We start from the raw sequence: 22,683 nt of genomic DNA on the forward strand, positions 1-22,683 counted from the left end.
TATTGCTTTAACCAAATGGACTATATTTGCAATGTTTTTGTTGTTTCTTTAAAATTTTATTTGCATTGGTATTTGGTCTGCATGTATTTCTGTTTGAAAGTGTCAGATCTTGGAGCTAGAGACATTTGTCAGCTGTCATGTGTGTGTTGGGAATTGAACCCAGGTCCATTGGAATAGCAGTTAATGTTCTTAACCGCTGAGCTATCTCTCCAGCCCACAATGTTTTATTAGAATACTTTAGTGCATTTAAAAAAAAAACCCAAGTGAATCTTTGCCCATTTCATATCAATGCATTGTTTTGTACCACTTCTGTTCTAATACTGAATGGCTAATTTTAATTTGAGCATCAAAATACAATTATAAGCAAAACTTTTTGGTAGCCTTATTGCTTTGATGAAATATCTTTCAAAGGTTCTTCTTCAATAACAAGTTATAAATAGTGATTATCATTAGGGTGTCATTCTGGCTATTCTGTGAATAATAAGAATATTAGTTTCATAATTTTGATATATGAATCAAAGAACAGGCTTTATAAATTTTGTAAAAATTTAGTAACAGACTTTTTTAGTAGTTTTCCGTATGATAAAATTAGCTTTGGGGTCCTTATTTTTCAGCCCACATATTGAGTGTTTCCAATATACTGATTTATGGTATTTGGTTCTTTTTTTATCATATCAATGTAACCCTCACCTTAATCTTTATCTGTATGCTTAAAAAAAGAACCAGGAATTAAGTCTGGAAATTAACAAATAGGCAATCCTAAAACTAAAAATCTTTGTAGAGAATAGAAAATGCAATAAAGGGATTTGTAGGTAAATGGCAGTACTAGGGAAATTACTCAAGGAGTTAAAGCAAACCCAGACACACACACACACACACACACACACACACACACACACACACACACACACACACACAAACACACACACTCACACACCACATTTTATCTTATTTGTAATTCCTAGCCCTGACTTTAGGTGATTAATTCAGAAAACAAGAAAGGGAATATTTTGGGGGAAGTAAATAAGAATTCAATGGGTGCGAGATACAGACAAGAGATATGACCTGGAAACGAGAAAGATCCAGAGATGGATTACTTGGGAGATAGATGGGAGAATACTGTAGATGAGGATGTTCACTTGGGGGATAGGTAACTCCAGGGTGTTTGCAAAAGCTGTGGGAGACTATAGTTTGCCAAATAATAACCCAGTGCCAGGAATAGCATAAATCCTTTTGATTTGTAGGGTTAATAGGAAAAATATTAAAAGATCTTGAAGTTTGTAATGGTGCTACAGAGATGGTGTCAGAGGAGCAGATTATTTGGTGTAGGAGAGTAGAGTAATACAGTCAGTATATATTGTATAGAGATACCAAATAATTAACACTGTATTAAAATGATATTGGGAAGAAAAAAGTAGAGAAATAGAGAGACTATTGAAATAATATAGGTCTTAAATTGTGCAATGTTCTCTCAATTACTACACAATCTCATACAAATGTTTCATATACTGCTGCAGACTTTCTGAATGAAGAATATGAAGCCTTGTAAACTATCGTTGATTGGTGGCTACACACTCCTTTAATGACGTTGCTGTATAAAGCTCTGTGTCAGTAATCAGCATATATAGACAAAGAAAACCTTATGAGTTTGTGAAACCAAAATGCATGATTTACACAAGAAAATATCTGCCTTCCATTTTACATATCAAAATAGAAGCCATTATGTTAGTTTAAAATATCATTCTTATTTATTACTACAGATTTGCAATTTTAATCTGTAATTGTTAAGAAAAATAAAATTAGTTATTTCTCATAATTTTACATGCAATTGCATGCATATATGAGCAAATTGAAAATATTAGAATAATTAAATACATATATGTAGCAACTATTGTATGAATACAGTCTAATTTTCTAACACTAAATTAAACAAAATAGCTGTAATCAATATTTACTTTTAACCAGGGACATAAAATATCCTTGAAACAACAAGTGCATATTGAAATAACTGGCTTGATTAAGTTTTGAATATTAATATGTAACAGCGTAAAGGACACCTTTGCACATGTTATTTCTGAGGGAACATTTAGTCCTACTGTAAATCTCATCTTTATTTTGTTCTCTAAATTGTTTTTTCAAGAAAAGCTAAATATAAATATCTTTGTGGAATAAAATAATATGTAAAAAACAAAATCCAAAAGCATTGCACTTTCAAAGCAATTCTTGGTTGAAAGTTCTAGTAGTTCTTGAAACACATTTTGCATAATCATACACAGAAAAATGTAACAGCATACACAGTGAAACCAGGAGTGTTAACAAATGAAATATACAGAAAATCAGGTTTTCTATCTGCAGTGTTCATAATATTTTTCATTAAAATGAGTTTAAAACAAATTAATATTAAGATGATTTTCCAGTTCAGCTCATTTCCTAAAAGTTGACATGCTACATGGAAAAATTCAAAAGATGAAGTGATTTTCAAAAGAAATAATATAACAGAAGGTCAATAGAATAAATATCCTAAACAGTGCATTTAACATATTAATCATAACAAGGTTATTTATTATGCCATATCACCTTATCCTATAGCAAAGAAAAATAATACTTTATATCAGATGGATTCCTAAGAGACAAATATAAATGTGTGTGTTTTCCAGAGAAGAAACAAGTGTTCCAAATTTGAAGCAAACAAAATAATCAAATATTAGTACAGTTAAACCCTAATTTAGAAACTTCATGATTACAGCTTTTCAGTCAATACCTTTGGAATGAAGTAATCTGCATTTGTAGTGGGTTTGTAGGTAACAAGTGTGTTGTCCTGAGAACCCCATTTGAACCACTAATCTTATTCCTGCTTCAGGAATGGTCTGCCTTCAAATCAATGGAGTAAATTTTACAATGTTATTCTACATTCAAAAATGATAATGCATATAATTCAACACATACATATGTATTTATTTCTATTAATATATAATGAGTATGTCTGTGTTAATATATACCTTGTGTGTTCAGCTCCCTGATTATTCCAGAGTATTGTTTGATCCCATAAGATAGGAGTCACAGGCAGTGGTGAGCCACCATGTAAGTCCTAAGAACCAAATTCATCCACTGAAAGAGTTGTTGCTCTTACCAAGATATCCATCTCTCTAGCCCCTGTGTCAATGTTTAAATGTTATTCAATAGATACATCGGTACACATACAGTTCATAGCCACAATATCAAAATGTTAATGCTTTTGTTTCCTCTTGATTCCGAATTTTTAGACAATATAATCTTGACTGACCAGTAGTTTGACTAAATTGAAGCCAACTTATTTTCTCATTATATGCTACAAAAATTGGAGCAAGGGTCAAGGACATAACAAAACTCACAGAATTAATTAGCTTGGCCTAATAAGAGCTCTCATAGAATAAACGTACAACTGAGGATCTTGCATGGGACTGAACTAGACTCTCTGCATATATGTTCCAGTAGTGTAGCTTGGTCCTCTGGTGGGACTCCTGATAGTGAAAGCAGGGCTGTCTCTGACTATTCTGATGGCTTTTGGGACCTTATTCCTCATACTGGGTCACCTTGTCCAGCCTTAGTACATGGAGAAGAGCTTGGTTTTACTATTACATGATATGACATGTTTTGTAGACATCCACAGGAGACCTGCCATTTTCTGAATAGAAATGGAGTAGATGGTGAAAGGGAGGCAGAGGGGAGGCGGGAGGTAAGGGACTGGGAGAGGAGCAAGGAGAAACTGCAATCAGGATAATAAATAAATAAACAAATGCAAATAATTGAAAAAATGTTTTCTTAAAAAGCAAAATAGGCTAGTATTATTGAGTTGAAATCTACTGGGAAGTATTTCTTGGGCGTCATCATACAGAAGCTATAGTCCAGAAGGGTCAAGGGTGCAACTCATTGTGGCAGCAACCTTGGCAATGTGTAAGAGTTTCTCATTTGGTACTTGTTTTGAAAGCGAGGCTTGGAGTCATGCAGAATTGCTGAGGCTTGACACTGTGAGATCTTAGGAGAGGCTATGGAAGATACAACCTGAGTTACAGTGAAAATTACAGTATTGAAAATTTCATGAAGAGAAGCTGAGGCTTGATACTGTGGTTAGGGTTAGAGTCCCGTAAGAGAGCCCAGGAGAAGCTATTGGTTAAGGTGCAGACTATAACACCAGAATATTGGAGATGCCAGGAATAGGGGATGAACTACCAAGACAGCAATACCTGTAAAATGGAAATGGCCTGAGCCTATACTTAAAGCTGTGTGTGCTGCAGATGACAGAGCTTGAGAAATGGAGCTTCTTGGAGCATACAGGATCATGAATATGTCCTATATGTCAAGCAGTGCCTTAATGCATTTTAAAACATTTTTTTCTATTTAGAAACAAACATTTTACTTATAACCTCCAGTCCCTTTCCTTCCCATCCTCCCATGCCCCCTACCAACCTCGCAAACCTGCCCCCATCTGTTCCCCAATGATAGTGAGGCCTACTATGGGGGAATCAATAGAATATGTCACATCAATTGGGGGAGGGCCTAGGCCCTCCTCCATGTATCTGGGCTAAAATATTATCCTTCCATAGGGAATTGGCTCCCAAATTCCATTTGTGCACTAGGGATAAATACTGGTTCCACTGTCAGAGGTCCCATAGACTTCTGAGGCCTCCTAACTGGCAACCACATTGAGAAGGTTTTTTTCGGTCCAGTGCTAGTTCCCCAGCTGTGTGGCTGGGGTCCATAAGCTCGCACTTTCTCAGGTCAGCTGTTTCTGCATATTGCTCTAGCAGGTTCTTGACTCCTTTGCTCATCTCCCCTTCCTCTCTCTACAACTGGATTTCAGTGGTAGGGCTCACTTTTTAGCTGTGGATGCCTGCCTCTGCTTCCATCAGCAACAGGATGAAGGCTGTAGGATGGCAATTAAGGTAGTCATCAATCTCATTATAGGAGAAGAGCATCAAATGTGGCCTCTCCACTACTGTCTAGATTCTTAGTGGGGGTCATCTTTGTAGATCTCTGAACATTTCCCTAGTGACAGATTTCTGTTTAAACCTATAATGACTCCCTCTATTAAGGTCTCTCATTTTTTGCTCTCCTCTATTCATCCCCTGACTCAGTCTTCCTTATCCCTAATGTTTTCCTCCCCCTCCTCTTCTCCCCTCCTCTTTCTCTTACCTACCTCCCCACTCTTCTCGTGTTCCCAATTTGTTCAAGAGTTCTTGTCCCTTTCCCTTTCTTCCAGGGACCATGTATTGCACTTTTATTCTGTTGATTTTTGTTTGGTTTGATTGCAACTATGCCCTAATTTCCCTTTAGAATGGACTACAACAGTAAGCTCAAAGAACTCCTTTCTCCCCCCCACATACACAAAGATTAAAAAGATATGTCTTGGTGGAGCAGTTGTGTCACTATTTAAATGCTGAATACCTTAAAGTGGTTTTGGGAATGATTAATTATAGATTTCATTTTATCATATTGATATAATACTTTGATATATCAACCCAAACAATTTAGTAAGTGTAATACATATTTTAATGGTTAATACTAGACATAAAGGGCAGGAAATACTTTGTTTTATTTTTTAGAAATAATGTAATTCCTGACAACATTTCTACTATTATCAGATAAGAAATTCTTAATAATTAAAATTACATACAATGTTCTCTGTATTTACAAATTGTGACTTGCTGCTTTAAAGTATTGGTCTTACAGTTATGAATAAAAATATAGGAAAAACATCAAAATATTTTCTAAAAATGCTTGAGAACAATTATTTAACCATTCTATGATATACTGTATTATTTATATAAACTGGTTTGATTTAGAATAGAAACTGTATAATATTTTATTTATAAATTATGAATGCTAATTTGTAAAGATGTGTATACCAATTTAGTGATAATATTGAATTTACTTTTTAAAATAATTCATCTATTTTTATTTTCTTCTACTTCATTTATGGCACCTCATGCAATAGGAAAAGTCTTGGCAATATATCATCCTATTAATGCATATTATTGAGTGAACATAAAGCTTAAACTATTTTGGTCCATTAATATTGTCTTTTCTTTTTTCTCCATTTTTTCATTTAAATAAGAATAATATTGAAAGATTATTTATATAATAACATTTATTATTATTAAATGTTAGTGTATTTATATGTCACCTGCCTTCTTACAGATCTTGCCTTAGGAAGAAAACAGGTAATCTTAAATTACAGTAGTAGAGTCTCCCCTGATAAGTATAACTTTTCATGTCATAGATTTATTTCGTGCTTGATAAAATATTAACAAATATTTAAAAATATTCAAAATTATTTTTGTGTTCCTATCATGGAAGGAAAATTAAAGAGGTCTGCAAATATTGATGATTATATGCAATTTAGAATTTAATATTAGAATTTATTTGTGAAGTGAATGTGGCAATACAAGTGTAAACAAACAACTAAATAGACTCAATTGCACTGCAAAAAGCATTCATGATACCAAAGAAAAGCTGATGACAAAGTCTAATATCAAAAGCTGCAAGAACATAAAAATGCATTATTTAAACTTACTGAAAATCACCAGGTGTTGGTGGCACACACCTTTAATCCCAGTACTTGGGAGGCAGAGGAAGGTGGATCTCTGTGAGTTCGAGGCCAGCCTGGTCACCAGAGTGAGTGCCAGGTTAGGCTCCAAAGCTACACAGAGAAACCCTGTCTCAAAACAACAACAACAACAACAACAACAACAACAACAACCATATTGAAAATCTTGCAATTGTTTGGGCATGGTCAGTGTACAGGTATCCAGGGTCTCTCCCTACAGATCTTAGCTTTCTATGAGTTAACAAAATAGTATATATCATTAATTTTTCATTCACCTAATTATTTGACATAAACTTTATATATCAGCAAATTTCTATATCACAAATTTTTGTTGAATTTTAGTTGTGAGGATTTAAATCAATTTTCATATGAAAAATTACCAAACTTCTGTGCACAGGATTTAAGTGTTTTATTGTATCAATTAGCAATAAGAATAAATTGCTCTTTTGTTTTGTATTTGTGTTCCAATGATATGAAATGCAATTTTATTTCAGACTGTTTATATCATGAATGATCCACCATTAATTATTTAAGTTACTGTTTACAATTAACCTTATTGTTATGTATGTCTGTTTGTATGCCTCTTCTTACATATGCATGTATCCAGAGAGTCCAGAAGATAGTTTTGACTTTCCTGGAGCTAAAGCTATTGGCACTTTAGAGCTCCCAATTGTCGTTCTTGGAAACAAACTTCAGCAGTGTGTGCTCTTTACTGATAAGTCATGTATGGCAGATGGGCACACCAGTTTATAATTTTACATATTGTTAGTTTTTCTAATTTGCTTTAAATTGTATTTGTATAAAGAAAAAATAGCCCATCAAAGATCAACATGTGTAAATATAAATAATTCACTAATTACACTTTTAGACATGAGTATATATTACCATCAATTTCCTGTTTAAAGCGAAGATTAAGGCAGTATAAATAAGTAATTTGGTAATTGCCATTTTAAGACAAATATTACATAACACTGATTTATTTAAGCTGAAAAGTGCATCCTTAACCTTTTAATTAGCCAAAATTACACATGATTATCTAAATAGCAGTTAAGTTTTGATTATGTTAATTACACATTTAAGACACACTGATTAAAACTCAAAATTATAAATAAAAAATTAATTTGATAAAATTTTTAAATTCAACCTCTGAGACATGTACACTTCAATCTAGTATCTAGTGGAAATTTACATTACATCAATATTTTAAGTAGACATTTCTAGTGGATTGCTTTCTTCAATTTATAAAAGTATATACTCATGTTTTGTTTCATTTTACTGGCACAAAACATTTTAAAAGTAGTCCAGTAACATTTTAAAACAAGTCTACCTTAGAAAAGTTACCAGCACAAACATAGAATATATATGTATTTATATGCACATTGTATTTTGCCATTTGTTTTATTATCAGTGTATATATTTGTATGATATGTTAATTCAAGGGCACATATGTTATGTCATGTACATGGAGATAACTTTCCAATATTGTACAATTATTTCTTGCCTATCATTTTTACATGTTTTGCTTCCATTTTTTGTTTTATTCAAAATAGTTCATTTTCTCATACTTTGTATCTGGATTATATTTTCCCTCCCTTTACTCCTCATAGTTCTTCCACACAATCACTTCCCTCCAGATCCATCCCCTTTCTGTCTCTCATTAGAGAAGTCAAATTTTAACCACATAGGACAAAATAAAATATATTAGGATGAAGAAATCTTACGTATAGATGCTGGACATGGAAATCCATCACAAGTATAAGAGTCCCAAGAGCAGGCCTAAGAGTCAAAGATCTCCTTTTTCTCATTCAGGAGTCCCTTAAAAGTACTAAGCAAATAGCTTGAATATATAAGCAAAGGACCTTGGGCACACTTACATAGGCTCTGTGATTTATGCTTCAATCTATGTAAGCTCATATGCACCCTGATTAGTTCCTATATCCCCCTTTAAAACCTCTCCACAGGATATCCTGAGCTCTGATTTGATGAAGACCTCTCATTTAGATGTTCTTACAATATAATGTCTGTCTGTGGGTATCTGAATATATTCCCATTTACTGCTGTAGGAAGCATTTCTTATGATGGCTAGATAAGCTACTGTTCTTTGAATATAGAAGAATATCATTAGAAGTCATTTATTGATATTTTTAACTAGTAGTTCTTGGTTTTACCTTAAGACTCTAGGCTGTCTAGTCTATACTTCTTTAGGATCCAAGGAGTGCTGGGCATGGGTTCCCTCTCATGAAGTGAGCCTTAAGTAAAACAAGATATTGGATAGCACATTCAACAACATCTATGCCACTATTGTAATAGCATATTTTGCATCTGGGCAGATTATAGGTCAAAAGTTTTGTGACTGGGTTGGTGTTCACAAAAGAGGTTTCTCTTTAGTAGTATTCAAAATACCTCCCCACACCTAATAATTTAGAATATAGGAGTGACAACTCAGTGTAGGCTCCAGCTGGACTTCTTGGTCAATGTGTTATTCTTAGCAATGGGATCACCTGCTGTCAGTTTTCAGAGAGCAACTCTTTGTTTTTACCCACAGCTTGAGTTGTTTGGGAATTCCACTGGACACCTTGTCCAGCAACCCAATTGAATCTAAACTACTCCTGCCATCACTGGAAATCTTGCTTGGCAACAAGAAGTGACCAGTTGTGACTTTGTATATCCCATTAGTAAGAGTCCTCATTAGGATCACCTTAATGTATTCCAGGAAGCTTTCACTGCACTGGGTTTATACAACCCTCCCCAAATGCATCCAAATTCCAGCAATCTTTTCCCACATTCCCTTCACCCTTTCTCCCATCACCCACTGTTCTGCCCTTAAAATATACTCTATTTTGCCTCCCATTAAGCTCCTTGCATTCCCTTAGAACCCTCCTCTTTACCTTATCTCTGTGTCTATGGATTGTAACTTGGTTGTCATCTACTTAATGGTTAATATCCACTATTATGAAAATACATAGTATATTTGTCTTTCTGGATTGGAATTGCCTCACTCTGAATGTTTTCTAGTTCCATCCATTTGCCTGAAAATTTCAGGGTGACATTATTTTAATAGCTGAATAATGGTCCATTGTGTAAATGAGATATGTTTTGTTTCTCTGTTCTCTTGAGTGACATATTTTAGCTTAATTTAAGTTTCTGGCTATTATAAATAAAGCCACAATGAACTGTGACTGGGGTATCAGACTTCCATTGAAAATGCTCCAGACTGACACCTGCTGGGGATCCTGCAAAAGATTGAAGCAGGCCCCCTGAATGTGGGTGTCAATTAGGGGGCTTGGACAGTCTTTGGGGCCTCTGGCAGTGGAAATATTTTAGATTTAGGGATATCTAAATATCCCTACTGATCTAATAAAGTTTAGGAGCCCATTCCCTGTGAAGGGATACTCTCTCAGCCTAGATACACGGGGGAGGACTTAGGTCCTGTCCCAAATGATGTGGCAGACTTTGAGGATCTCCCATGGGAGAGGCCTACCTTCCCTGAGGAGTGGATGGGTAGGTGGGATGGGGGGATGGTGGGAGGAATGGGAAGCTGAGAGGGTGAGGGAATTGGCATTGGTATGTAAAATAAGATTGTTTTTGATTTTAAAAAAGAAAATACTCAAACTCATTGAGTCATCATCTCTGCTTTACTAACATTATAAAGACCTGCTTAAAAACACAAGATACATTTTATATTTCTGTTCTGTTACATAGCTTAAATTACTAGCAAAGATTTTCTGGGTCAAAGAACACAATGTTTTAAGACACTCCAGGCTATGAGTTCGTTTGTAAAAAAAAAAAAAAATGTATTCTTCATGGGGGAGGGCCTAGGCCCTGACCCAAGTGATATGACAGACTTTGAATGAAGATTCCCCCATGGAAGACCTCACTCAATGAATAACAAAGCCTCTTGCTGTTTACATCAAGTTCTCCTCTCTGCCTGATGACTGGGGGGGTCGCTGCTCCTGAGTGTTCACCCCAGGGTCCCACCCCGTAGGGGATCTTTCAATAACACCCTTTTTCTGAAGGGATCACCGTCATATGGCTGTGCCTTTCCCATAATAAAACTTAAAAATTTCAAGGTTAATCCAACTTCTCTTTGGAAATGCATGATATATCTACCCTACAATAATCATCAGTTTTAACAAGTAAGTGTTCATGATTTTTGTGTTTCTACTGTTTGTCTATTGTGTAGAATTACACTTTTTGTAGGGATGCTATAACATATAAAACTCTTGCTCTGTAGCAATGAAAGCATTGGGATTCATGTAAAAAAGTAAAATAAATTCTATATCTCAACCCTTATCTTTTACAAGAATTTTTTTTGTTCTTTTTGAAACAATCTTATTTTCGATCCCAGTTCCCTCTCCCTCCAATCTCCCACTCCTCACACCATCCACCCTGCTATGGAGGGATACCTTGCTCAGCCTACCTATAAGGGGAGGAGGACCTTGGTCCTGACCCAAATAATGTAACAGATTTTGATGATTCCTCTCAATCCTTGTCTTTTAATGGTTACCACTAAACTGATTTCATCTCACAAAATACTTCTACTTTAGCATATTTGTTATCTTAATGAAGGTTCAAGTTTATAAATTTTAGACATAATAAAACAGTCTCTTCCCAAAGATATTTGCCCCTATAACCTCATCTAAACTGTTTATATTCTACTTTTTCTAACATTTAAAATTGGTAAAAGACAAGCTAAAAATTGTGAGAATGCCACCTAGTGTGCCAGAAAACCATTATGACAATAAGTTACATTCATCTCAAACATTTTCAGCTCTATTATTAGTTTTATTTTGTAGAGCCTAAATACAATTTAAAGGAAGAACATTTTAAATAGAGAAAAGGTTTATTTACTTCCATTTTTAAGGTTTCAGTCTATTGTTATTATTTTTGTATGTCCAAGATGAAATAAAACTTTGGCACTTTGAGCATGGAGGAAGAACCTATTCACTTCATTGCAGATAGAATGGAGGGCAAAACCAAGTGAGCTAATATCAAGACTAATCTTCATAATCATATTCATAACAACCTCCATCCAACAATCTCCACCCAATGTAGTCTGCAAACCCATAAAGAATGATTTGATAAGTTGGGGGCAAGTATTTACCACAAAATGTTTCACATTATAGCATAACAATGGTCAAAGTGTTCAAGAATTTCTTTAGTACTTACATATGCAAATGTTTTCCAGATGCTTGCCTTCAATCAAGTTTCAACTAGCATATTTAACTTGAAAGTTCCACAACTATATTTTTATTTTATTCATATAGTTTAATAATCTATGATCAATACATTACTTGACCTTCAGAAGGATTTTACTCTTTTGATTCTACCTATGCCAAATAAATGATAATCCTTTTTCTACCTTTCTTTCTCTGTTGCATACAAGTTATATAAATACTGAGAAAATACTTTAAACTCAAATATTCCCAATCTTGAAAAGGACCTAAAGTATATTTGAGAATGGAAGATGTCTCAGTGGTTAAGAGAATATATTGAACAAGTGCAGCAGCTCACATCCTTCTATTTGATACTCCCTTCAGGCCTCATGAACAAACCAAAAATTAAAAATTTTCACTTAGTAAAGAGTGCTTTCTGTGGAAAGCATTGTATGCCCATGAGTTTTCTACATGTAAATTGTATTATTGAATATAAGTATATTTTATTAAGTTATATTTTAATTGGCTTATAAACTAATGGACTTTCTTAAAGCTTACTTCCACCTCCTCTCCTTCAGTATCTCTGCTTAAAATTTTAACTTCCAGTATTTCCCAACTGCTCATGAGTGTCCTACAATTGTGTCTGTCTCTTAAGGCGTTCCTGCTCCCTGGCCTCCCAATTATCATTTCCTTTTAAAACGTATACATGCATTTATTTAGTCTGTTTTTGTCTTTTTATTTTTTATTTTGTGTAGGAAGGAATTTACTGCATCAAATAAGTAGAGGTCATAGGACAGTTCATAAGAGCAGATTTTTTTTTTCAGAATTTCCCAACATAATATAATAATGCTATGAGTTTGTCACATGCACCTTTTATTATATTAATATGTTCATTCTGTATTTAAATTGTTCCAGAATTTTCATTAAGGTGTATTCTATTTATTGAATTTTTCTACCATTTGAGATACACACATAAATTTTATCCTTCACTCTTGTGGTATAATGTATAATTTATTTGTTAACTTGTAACAACCCTATACTCCTGAGTTGAATCCAGCTCAATCATAGAGTACTATCTTTATATGAAATTGCTGAATTGATTTCTTGGTATTTCTTTTGCATTAATAGTTAATTGAATGCATAATTAACTATATTTTCCTTTACTAAGAATAACACGTTGTGATACACAGCAAAATCCATGAACCTACAGAACATTGTATTGAAACATATTAGACAGATATACAGAAGGAAACAAATATTTCTTTCTCTCGTATGTAGAAACAAAAATAATTTGATATGAATGGAGAAGGGATATTATAAGAACCTGAAATAATGTTGGAGGTATAAGACAAACAGAGAATAACTGTTACTAAAACAAAGTAAATTAGGAGGATCAAATACATGTCGAGAAAATACAGAAAAGGCAAAAGTTGTATTTGGGAGAAGAGAAAAGATAAGGCTTATTGCAAGGTCCAAAAAAAAATAGATTTTAGTCAACCAATTAGATAAAGCAGTTATGTGGATTGTATTGATCTCCAGTAAAGGTAACTTTAGTCAGGTTTGTACACACTACTTTCAGAAAATTCTGATCAATTCTAGATGGTTACTTATTACACTTGGTCTGGTTTCTATGCTATAGGCAATCATGCTGCAACATGGTCCAAATTTTAGCTGGTGCATACTCATTTGGGTATTATCCATTTGTATAATAAGTAAAATGGAGCCATGTACATATTTCAATAAACCAAATAACTTCATTTTCAGTCCTAATATCATTATAAACAAACAACAAAAAAATTCTGAGGTGTCTTTACAAGATTAATTATACTTCTATTAATGTCGCAGGTTTCTAATTCTCCTCTTTAAAAAAATATTGCAAGAGGATTTCACATCCTCTGGTGATTGTCTAAATAACTTCTAAATCCAATTAAACTTAAAATTTTGTGAGTATAGAATTATGATTTTCATATGTATCCTCTGAAAATAACATATTAAGAGGATATATAGAAAATTATGAATTATCATAATGAAATACATTTATCCAAAAATGTATGATGTAGATAGATTATATGATATTTTAGATATCATTTTCTCCATTATATTATGATATTATTTACCAATAATATCTAAAAAAATGAAACATCAGATTTTAGGGTACATATACATTAAAATGAATAGAAGTGAAATTCCTGAGTTCAGAACAAAATAGTCTATGTAAGTGACAACTGATTAAAGTAAAACAAACCAAATGTGCATTAAAATGTAATGTACACTGACATATAAATGGTGAAAGAAAAACTGAAAACAGACCTGAGGGAGTACTCCATTTTCAGTACATATGGTTTCTAACAGATCAAAATGAATTTCCTACAAAATTGAAAAATGCAATAGATAGCTCTCAGGTTTCCATTGCAGCATTGCAAAAGTCGGAGACCCTTTAAGTTTGAAACTTCTAAAGGGAAAAGCATAAAGCTTCAGAATATTTCCCTGACCATAGAATGCTTCTATATTTTAAGAAATTAACTGTTCCATACATGTCCATTGGGAGCTTCTGATTTGAAGAATTTTCCAACCAGAGATAGTCATTTGCCAAATCCTCTGATCTCAAGATTCACATGTATAACTATGTGCCAAGATTCCTCTCTAATCTAAACCCAAGAGAACATTTATTTGAAGGAAGTAATAATAAATTCAGATGACATAATCCATAGGGTGAGAATAAAAGAACAACATCTGTTACTAGTCTTCTTGTACGTGGGTATCCAGGCAATTACACAGACCCAGCAACTGAGAATTGAGTTTTATGATCTTATGACAAATTTTAAAAGAAGCAAGCAGTTGAGCCTGTGCAACTTCATCTGTGTTTCTGTTAAATCCTGTCCCCTGAATCCTCCAGAGCTGGTTATTCTCCAAATGTCATGTGTGCCTCAGGCAGCATCCAGCTATCAGGGCTCTGCACGCCTAGGAGCTAATTGGTGGAACCATTTTCCATCAAATATTCATAACAGGCACTATTTTTAAACTTAATTTCAAAACTACCTCTCTTTTCATTTTAAGCTCCCATATTGCTGTTGAAATTTCTTGTGATATCTCTACTTACAGACAACTCCAAAAGTTATTGCTTGCTATGAACTTTCCTTAGCAGAAAAAGAAGGTGATTACAGAGTGGGTACATTGTCATTCTAGATTATGCTTAGCTTCACTGAAATTAGATCTGAGCCAAGAGTTACAAAAAAAAACAATATTACAGATTATACATTAAATGGCTTTAAAGTTTGATGATGCCCTGAGTAAAAATATGCATCTTCTGTAAATTTCCTAGTCATAAACAAAATATTAAACATCTACCATTAACAAAAATTAATAGTGATTTCCTTCATTTAATGCAGTATTTAAAGCAATGATATCATTTTATACTTTTGAAATATTTTCTATAAACAAACATACACTTGAGGAATCCTAGACAAACCATATCCAAATTCCAAGTTTTAGAAGTTTTCTTCATTTTAAACTAATTTTTTCTCAACATCACTGGAATGGTTAACATCACAATGCAGTACTCTTTTATTTGCCTATTTATGAACAATTAAAGTTTAGTAAGATTGCAATTCTCACTTTTTTCAATAAATGTCAGTGAAGTGAAAATTGTCAGAAATAGTACTGTAAGGCATGAAATACCAAAAAAAAAAAAAAAATACAGTTCACACGTTCATAACTTTCTATGAAATCAAAACAAGCAATGAATTTTAATATGCACATATTAGTAACTAGGAGGCTCTAAGTGACATTTATACTTGTGGGGTTGAAAAACCAGAATATTCCTTTTTTTGGTGTAGAAGTTGAGAACATAAATAAATACAAATATAGAACAACATAACTCATAAAATGGTCAGATAGCAACTAAGATGGCATAATAGATAAAAATGCATGCCAGGCAAGCCTGATAAACTGAGTTTTATCCCTGGAACCCAGAGCAGCAGAAGAAAATATAGGTTGAAAGTTGTCATCTGACCTCCACACATGTGCTGGAGCACACATCTGTCTGTGCAACAAATATACATTACATGCTTTTGTACTGAATACTACTTTGTCTTTTTTAAAGATCGTAAGAACCGTGGCAAAGCAGTGATGTGCTGAAGTGGTCATAGAACATCCATTAAACATAAGCATATGCTAAAAATTATAAATTACAATTTGATTTGATAATTGTAACAACTGACCCATTTGGCAATTCCCATTACAGTTAATAATACAATTTGTCTTTATATATATAACTGTCACTAATGAGACTGTGCAGTTACATGAAACTTCACCCACCATGTATGATTTCCCATAGATGATTTCATTTAGTGTACCTGAAAAATTACAATGTTTCAACGATTAGTTTTAAGACGGGCATTGGTGGCGCATGCCTTTAATCCCAGCACTCGGGAGGCAGAGGCAGGGAGATCTCTGTGAGTTTGTGGCCAGCCTGGTCTAGAGAGTGAGTGCCAAGATAGGCTCCAAAGCTACACAGAGAAACCCTGTTTCGAAAAAAACCAAAAGAAAAAAAAACAATTAGTTTTAACAAGATGATTTTATGTTTTGGGCATTTTATATTTATGTTTTAGATGGACAAGAATTGAATATTTACTCATTATTACTTTTGCAGGTCTTAATTTATCTTATAACTTCTACATTTGCTCCTCAGGCAGAGGAATTGTTATAGATTTTCATCATTTTTTATCAGTAGCCAATTATCTTAGGTATTATTTATATATGAACATCTTTATTATTGATTTCAGTTTTGAGATTGCATCAAATATCGATCTCTCTCTCTCTCTCTCTCTCTCTCTCTATATATATATATATATATATATATTATATATATATATATAGTTTTTAGGCACAGTGACAATAGAGGTAGCATGCAAAAGAGAACAGGAGTAAATGAGGAACATTTGTAAGAAACAATAAATAGCAGTATATATCGAAAGTCTCTTAGAATGTTGATTCTTTACTCAAGAGCTTATACATTTAATTAATTTTGAGCTTCTTGCCATGCCTCTGTTCAGTGCACTAGTGTGTTTAGCTGTATAGACTTTGTGGATTATAAAAGGACATTGCATTTTACATATGTGAATTATTAAAGGACTTTGCATTTTACTTGGAATTTTAAGTTTCATTTTTAGTGCACCTCAATGATAGTGAGATTGTATTTTATCCACTTTTGTTACCTCTGTCAGCATGCTGCTCTCATTCTGAGTTATAGGATTTATTGGTAATGTGAGGGCAAATACATCCAATGCCCTTCTATTTAGAACTTAGTTATAGTAACACATATTATTTCTGGCCATATGCACAAGTATAACAATCTCTAATCTCCTTTGCTTCTTGCACTAATAATTTGGGGCATAGTACATTTTTTCTTTCCTGCTGCCCTTTTAATGAAATACTTGTTCACTAATGCAGAAAAGATGGAAGCCTCACATTTTGCATATGATTTTTTTCCCTTTTATGCAGTGGTCCTCTCCCCCACATCTAATTGCCACAGTTCAGGCTCTTTGCAGTTGGCTATGTGAAGTGTTTAGAGTTTCTTGTGCAATAACAAGTGACAAATCAAATTGCAGCCTCACCAATGTTTCCTTCAATTTCAATAGCTTCTTGCTGGTCATTAGTATTAGTCTGTATCATTAAGTGTGTAAGAGAACTTCCACTCTGTGTCCATTGGCTTTCAACAGATTTGTGGCCAGAAATCTGTGAGCACACTTTTCAAATGAGTTTAAAAGGATCCTCTGTTAAAGTAAGGTCAGCTCCATTCCCTTGTTAGAAACTGGAGTTTCTTGGATTTTAATTTTTTGCACAGGATACTAGATACGTAACTGTTAATTTTAAGTCATTAAATACTTACCTTGAACAAGCAATACATAATATTCCATATTATATATAGCATTTGAATTCAGGGTTTAGGGTTTTCCTAAGCCATTTTATAAAGTAGTTATCATTGACATTTCTCTTTTGTGAAAACGTATTCTTAGAGACATTTATTTAATCAACAACTAATTTGACTAGTTAAATGAAAAAAAATTCTGAACTATGAAAAAAGGAAAATAAATTGTTGATATCAATTTAGAAAATATCAGAATGTTTCTGATAAAATTACATGTTTTATGGAGCAGGCTCATGTCATTATTAAATAATTTGAATAATTCCCCCTTTAACTAGATCATAATCAGTACTATTTAAAAACATGAGTGTAAATTCTGACATTTTAATAAAAGTTTCCTCTTTTCAGTGAATAAAACTCTCATTTTTAAAATGAGACCAGTTATGTACAATAGCAGAATCATAAGAGCTCAAAATGTTCAAATGTATTTCATAACATATGGTTTAATATGCATCAAATGTATTAACCATTAAAATTGAATAAACTGCTTTGGGATACTTCCTCATATTGGCTTGTCTCGCCAGCCTTGATATAGTGGTATGTGCCTAATGCTGTTGTAACTTATTATGCCATGTACGGTTGATATCCCCAGGAGTCCTGTTCTTTTCTGAAGGGAAGTGGAGGAAGAGTGGATGGAGAGGAGAGGGAAGATAGTGGGGAAGGCACTGGGATAAATGGAGAAAGGGGAAACAGAATTAGGGATGTAATATATAAGAGAAGAACAAATAATAAATAAATAAATAAATAAATAAATAAAGCAAAACCCTGAAACTTCTGCAGGCCCAGTCAAGTAGAAATATCAGTTATTCCAAAAACTTTAATACAGCAGCATGAAAACAAGAGAATATACTATCTTAGGAACTCCTTTATGTTTTAAATTATCTTACTTACCAAGGAAACCCTATACAAAAATAAGCAAATATCTATACATGTCCACTTTATTGACAAGAAATATTATACAATATTTCTTGATTGGACAAGCAGCTCTTGTGCTGTTAAATATTCATATAATTAATTTAATTCTGTGCAGAAATGATTCCATACTAATTTTGAGCTATATTAGGCCTTGTGACAGAAAAGATGAGTCATCAGTCCAGAGATCAGAAAGCTCATTAATAGGAGAAATATAGGGGATAAAATAGGATTCAGTGGATTAATGCCCATAATTGAAGTATGACCAGAATAATTTGGATATGTTTTAAAAGGATTATTGCTTGTGCCCTACAATGGCTAAAGAAAGTCTAAGGTGGATAATAATCTAATAAGACTGTGCACCCATCATTTCAACGATAATACAGAATGAGGAACACACATGACTTGTGTAAGGATAACTTAAATATTAGAATTTTGAGTACATCAGTGCCAAATTTAAATGAATATGACAATAGCCACAGGAAATACAAGAAAATGTCCCATGTATACAAAACAAAACAAAACTAAGTAGGTAATATTATTGACATAAAAATACAGTGAATATATAGGATTTTTACCTCTATCAACTCGTACTATATATGAATCTTGAAAACCCTGTTCTATCACTGAAGCTTTTCAGCAGTTTTTTCTTCATGTTCATTTCATCACATCACAAAATGATATTGTAATTATTTGCAGACATATTAATCTTGTTGAAAATATTACATGTCTGCCAATATTGATGGGATGATCAGTGCTTGGTTTAGTGGTAAACTAAAAAAATCTTTAAAAACATGCCCATCCCCTAATACCTGGAAAATGACCCTAATAAGCTCCATGGTAAAGACACTTAAAATATATAAAAATAAAGTGCTTATAAAATGAACTCCAAGAAGATTCCCCAACTATTTCAGGTGAGATTTTTATAATAAAGGTCCACAGTGGAAAAGACTGTGACAAGAGCATGAATGAGGTGAAAATGTCCTCCTGAAAGGAGTGAGAGTTGATATGACTATGGTCAGATGTCAAATTATGCTTTTAAACAATAGATACTAGGAAGGGCAAGTAAGCAACTTTCTTCCCACCAAGAAGTAAAGTTTTGCAACTGATCTGTGTTTAAGCCCAGTGATGGCTATCTTATATTTCTGAGCTGCAAAACTCTACATAATACTGAAAACTTCACATTTATACTGCCATGAATAATTGTCAACTTAATGCAAACATACTAGTAGTAATTTTGAAAAGTTTACAGCTGCACTACATATTTAAGGAATATTGCATCCCAATTATATTTTAAAATAGACTTACTCAATTGTCCCCCATGACATAAAAATGCTTTAAAGTAGTGATACTCCACTGAATAGTAGACAAATACACAAAGGGCATATTTTTAACAATAAAAATACATTTACCAGATTAACAGCTCTTCAGTAATACTATTTAGCCATGGGATATTTTGCTTATGAATAAATGAAATATTTCTATAACAACAGAAATCCTGCAAACTCATGGAAACTTAGCAACTCCCAAAAGGCAGACTAATGTGCCAATGCAGATAGATATAAAGAAGTTAAAGATTTTCTAGAATTCAATGAAAATGAATGCACAGCCTACTAATATTATGGAGCACAATGAAATCAGTGGTAAAAAGAGAAAAATTCATTACAGTAAATGCCTTCAAAAGAAATTGCGGATATCTCATACTAGCAAGTAAATATCATACCTAACAGGTATAGAACAAAAAGGATCAAACACAGCCAAAAGGAGTAAATAGAAAGAAATAGTCAAACTAGGGCTGAAATCAATGGAATAGAAAGCAGACAACACAAAGAATCAATGAAAAAAATGCCTTGGTTCTTTGTGAGAGTCAACAAGATAGAAAAGCATATTCACCCTAACTTAAAGACAGAGACAATATCCAAATAAACAAAGTCAGAAACAAAAAACGGTACATAAGAACAAACATTTAGGAAATATAGATAATCATTAGGTCATTGTAATTGTCCTGAGCTATGGGAGAGCAACCTAGAGCAAGAAGTACAGGGAGGGAATTGAGGACAAAAGAAGTGAGAGAATGACCACAAGACAGGATTTTGATCAAGTGGCAAATTTTATTTTTTCCGCGCTAGCTTATATAGTCAGTAGTATGGGGGTAAAGGGAAAGGGGAGAAGAGGCCAAGAGCCAGGTGTTAGTTCAAGAAGGATGTTAGAAAACTATAGAAGGAGGATATTGGCAGGGTAAAAAATTCATGGGTGGTTGTTGGGAGCTGCAAAGTACAGCGCCCAAAAGATGGCGCCAATTTCCGCCTTCCGCCAGCCTGACGGCGAATGCTCTCTGTGGTAAATAACTCTTAATTTGGTAAAGGCCATGTATCCTCTTAATTCTGCTTGGAGACAACCTATCCTGGCGCGCCACATAGGGTTAGATGATTGGTAGATGTAGACTATATCAGGCCCCATCTTCCTCTACCTGGGGCCGCCATTCACTGTAAATCAAGGTTCCCGATTAAACTGTATGAAGAAGATTCCTCGGTGTTGCATCGTTCTTGCTTGTCAAGGGTGGATGTGACAGGTGGTAGGGAGAGGGAGGGTTACCTAGAGTGGTGGGAAAAGGGAGGGTTGCTTAGGTAAGTGGGCCTGGGGTTAGAACAAAGGATATACTTCTGGATGCTCATGCTTCTAGAAGCCATTTATAATCAAAAGAGAGTTCTATAACTTTTTTGGCTTGCTAAGTTTGGCCTAAAGGCTCATGCCAAGCTGTATGGCTCCCAACAGGTCATATTTCAAAAATGTGTAGTCTACAAAATTGGAAAATCTAAAAGAAATGGACAATTTTCTAGATAGATGACACCAAAGTTAAATCAAAATTAAATAAACAGTTGGAATAGACGTATAAACCATACAGAAATATATGCACTTATTTAAAGTCTTCCATCCAAAAAAAACAAACAAAAAAGCCCAAGGCCAGGTGATTTTGCTGCATAAATCTTCCAGACATGCAAATGTATCTGATACTAATACTCCTCGAATTATTTCACAAAATAGAAGCAAAAGAAACATTGTCAAACAACCTGATATCTAAAACACCAAAAAAACCTTCAATAAAAATGGAGAATTATCGAATAATATCCCTTGTGAAAATTGATGAAAAAACTCATCCAAAACATATGAAAAACATCATCCACCAAGGTTAAGTAGGCTTCATTCCAAAAATGCAAGGATGCTTTAACATATGAAATCTATCAATGCAATCCACCACATAAATGAATTGAAAAAAAAATCACATAATCATCTTATTAGATGCTGAAAAATCTTGCAAAATCCAATACTCCTTTGTGATAAATTCTTGGAGGTATCAGGGAGACAAAGAACATACCTAAATATAATAAAGGAAATACACAGCCAACGAATAGTCAGCTTTAATTTAAACACAAAGATTTTCAAAGACTTTCCACTAAAATCAAGGACAAGTCAAGGATTTCTATTTTCCCCATATATATTCAATATAGTACTTGAAATTTTAGCCAGAGCAGTAAGGCACCTGGAGGTCATCCAGATTAATTAAAAAAATCTTAGGCATTGGCCAGCAGCATTATAACTAATATTAATCTCTATGTATTATTTGGGAGCTCTAACATGGTGGTGGATGTCAAGTGGCTGGCAGAAAGAGTTATCCCTAAAATTCCACTTCAAGACCCAGGTTACCACTCTTGGTTATATCCTCAATGGACATAATATTCTATCACAAGGACATTTGCTCAATTATGTTCATAGCAGCTTTATTTGTAAAAGACTGAAACTGGAAACAATCTATAAGCCACTCAGTCAAAAAATGGATAATGACAATGTGGTAAATTTAAACAATGGAGTATTACTTAGCTGATAAAAATGTCATCATGAAACTTTCAGGCAAATTGGTAGATGAGGAGTGCAGAGGAGGTGGGGTAGGAATCAGGAAGAGAAGAAGGGGATAATGCAGTTGGGGTAGAAATATTAATTAATAATATTATTAAAAATAGAAGAACACAGAGTGTGAAATTTTAAGAATTATGTGGTGTAGTTTCAATCCTTACTAACTTCAATTTGGACTCTAAAGCATCTGT

The sequence above is a fragment of the Cricetulus griseus genome (genome assembly GCF_003668045.3).
Source record: "Cricetulus griseus strain 17A/GY chromosome 1 unlocalized genomic scaffold, alternate assembly CriGri-PICRH-1.0 chr1_0, whole genome shotgun sequence".
Classification (NCBI taxonomy): Eukaryota; Metazoa; Chordata; class Mammalia; order Rodentia; family Cricetidae; genus Cricetulus; species Cricetulus griseus.